Source organism: Saccopteryx bilineata, chromosome 5 (genome assembly GCF_036850765.1).
Source record: "Saccopteryx bilineata isolate mSacBil1 chromosome 5, mSacBil1_pri_phased_curated, whole genome shotgun sequence".
NCBI classification, from domain to species: Eukaryota; Metazoa; Chordata; class Mammalia; order Chiroptera; family Emballonuridae; genus Saccopteryx; species Saccopteryx bilineata.
In genome coordinates, this window is record NC_089494.1 from 225426673 (window position 1) to 225429902 (window position 3230).

General features: G+C 44.5%; 1 non-coding gene across 1 annotated transcript; it reads left to right on the forward strand.

Annotated features, from left to right (window-relative positions):
* The first annotated feature begins 2618 nt into the window (after positions 1-2618).
* TRNAT-CGU (transfer RNA threonine (anticodon CGU)) lies at positions 2619-2694 on the forward strand. Its single transcript has one exon. It is a non-coding gene; the product is annotated as a tRNA-Thr (tRNA).
* The last annotated feature ends 536 nt before the right edge of the window (positions 2695-3230 follow it).

Below are 3230 nucleotides of genomic sequence, written 5' to 3' on the forward strand. Positions count from 1 at the left end.
CTGACCTAGCCTTGGAAGTCACAACCATTATTTCCATAGTGTTCTATTGGTTACAGAGATAAACTCTGATACAACATGACAGGGGTCAGAAACTGTTTTGGCTGAGAGAGCCATGAACGCCACATATTTTAAAATGTAACTTCGTGAGAGCCATACAATATGTTTAACACTAAATACAAGTAAATGTGTGCATTTTATATAAGACCAACACTTTTAAAGTACAATAAGTCTCTGAATTCTTTTTAATAACGTTCTTATGCTGTTGCTAACCAATGATGAATAGAGTACTTCTTATCATTAATGCAACTTCTGGTGCTGCATGGTTTTGCTGATGGCTTTGTAGTCTGGTTGTTATGTGGTGAAGTTAAGCTTCATGCAGGTGTTGAGACTTCCATTCGTTAAACGTGATTGTAGGTTGTTCTTAACGTTCTTTAGATATGAGAAAGACTGCTCACATGCATATGTAGAGCCAAACATTGTCAGTATAGCAATACTCACACGCTGCAGTGTGTGGTATGTGACGGGAAGCGCGTTCCAAGTTTTGACAATCAGCTGGTCCGTGGGTTGAAGATTTTTCATTTCTCCCCACTGTGTTTGCTCGCTAACTCTGCTTGCTATCGTGCAAGTCTTTCCAAATCTTCATTCAGTGACTTGAACTTATTCACCCACATGTCTGAGGCCTTCAGGTCAGCAGCTTGTAGCTCAAAATCTCTGATGGAGACACTGGGGATGTAACTCAGATTGGCGCTGTCCACTGCATACTGGTGTGGATGGGTGATGAACTTAAAAAGACGAGCGCGCTCATGAAATTCTCCAAAATGTGCTTTGAATGACTGCAGGAGATTAGATGTGAAGCTTGCTAGCTGTTGGTGATCAAGATGTTGAGCAGGGTCACTTGCTGTGCATGCATCTTTAAACTCTCCCAGTTTTTCAAGTGTAGTAAACGACCTGTTTCAATGTCCAGCTTGTTTTCAAATGCAAACACTGCTTGTTGAAGGAATAAGACTGTATTTTCAATGCCTTGCATTTTTACATTGAGCTGGTTCAGATGTTCAGTCATGTCCATGAGATAGTAGAACTTCAGAAGCCACTTAGTGTTAGCTAACTCAGGATACTCGACGTTATTCATTTCAAGAAAAGTCCGGATTTCGCTCAGACAAGCTGCGAAACAGCTGAGCACCTTCCCTCTTGATAGCCAACGCACATTGCTGTGCAGAAGCAGACCAGGATAATTATTCCCAACTTCATCCAGCAGTGTTTTATTTATTTATTTATTTATTTATTTATTTATTTATTTATTTATTTATTTTGTATTTTTCTGAAGCTGGAAACGGGGAGGCAGTCAGACTCCTGCATGCGCCTGACTGGGATCCACCTGGCACGCCCACCAGGGGGTGATGTTCTGCCCATCTGGGGCATTGCTCTGTTGCAACCAGAGCCATTCTAGCACCTGAGGCAGAGGCCATGGAGCCATCCTCAGCGCCCTGGCCAACTTTGCTCCAATGAAGCCTCGGCTGTGGGAGGGGAAGAGAGAGACTGAGAGGAAGGAGAGGGGGAGGGGTGGAGAAGCAGATGGGCGCTTCTCCTGTGTGCCCTGGCCGGGAGTTGAACCCGGGACTCCTGCACACCAGGCCAATGCTCTACCACTGAGCCAACTGGCCAGGGCTAAGGATGGATCTCTTTTCATGTTCACAAAGAAGCACTATTAATCCTCTGTTTTTCCTCACCATGCACAGAATACCATCAGAACACACTGAAATAAGTTTATCCATTGGTAGATATTTTTCTTTAGTGAACTCAGTGAAAGACTTGAATAAATCCTCCCCTCTTGTTGTCTCTTTCATAGGCAAAACAACAAGACTTTCCTCACATAGTGTATCACCGACAGCTTACCTTGCAATCACACTGAACTGGGATAAATGGCTTATGTCTGTTGACTCATCCAAAGCGAGAGAAAAGAATGGTGTTGCATTTATGTCCTTTGCTTGCGTTGCTTCAATTTGATTTGCCATCATGATGGTACAATTGTGGACAGCTCTTGCTGACAGAAGCATGTCTTTTATTCGTTTGATTATCTTGTCTTTATCTGAAAAGTCGTCCAAAAGTTCATTGGCAACATCAAGCATGAATGTTTTGGCATACTCCCCATCTGTGAATGGCTTTCTGTTTCTCACATTGCTAAAGCACCAGCAAAGCTAGCCAAATTCCAATCACCTTGTTGGGTCCAAATACAGAGTTGCTGCTGACTAGCTTGTACCTCTGCACAGTAGCTCTTGACATGCTTTCTTCCTGCTGTCTCCCGCTGGATATTTTGATGCAAATGTAGTATGGCATGTGTTGAAGTGCCGCTTTATATGTGACTGTTTCATCGATGCAATTTTATCATTGCATATTAGACACACTGCAGAATCTGTTCTCTCCACAAAGTTGAATTCATCTGTCCATTCCTGCTGAAAAGTATGATACTCCTCATCTTTTTTTCTTTTAGTCATCTTCTACATCAAAAGGGTTTCCACAATTAGCTAGCTGACTACTTGATTAAAAGGAGGGAAGTTTTACTTCCTGACCTCACAATGACCCAGGTACGTTACAAATTATCCAGTAAAAATTTGGTATTGGCCCTGGCTGGTTGGCTCAGCGGTAGAGCGTCAGCCTCGTGTGCAGGGGAACCGGGTTCGATTCCCGGCCAGGGCACATAGGAGAAGCACCCATTTGCTTCTCCACCCCCACCCCCTCCTTCCTCTCTGTCTCTCTCTTCCCCTCCCGCAGCCGAGGCTCCATTGGAGCAAAGATGGCCTGGGCGCTGGGGATGGCTCCTTGGCCTCTGCCCCAGTCACTGGAGTGGCTCTGGTCGCAGCAGAGCATCGCCCCCTGGTGGGCAGAGCGTCGCCCTGGAGGGCGTGCTGGGTGGATCCCGTTCGGGTGCATGCGGGAGTCTGTCTGACTGTCTCTCCCCATTTCCAGCTTCAGAAAAAAAAAAAAAAAAAAAAATTTGTTATTGTCCTGAAGGACAGCTGTGATTGGCTCCGGCCACGCGCAACCATGAACATGAGCGGTAGGAAATGAATGGATTGTAATGCATGAGAATGTTTTATATTTTTAACGTTATTATTATTTTTTTATTAAAGATTTGTCTGTGAGCCAGATGCAGCCATTAAAAGAGCCACATCTGACTTGCGAGCCATAGGTTCCCAACCCCTGCAATATGAGAAGGAACTACACAGAGTATG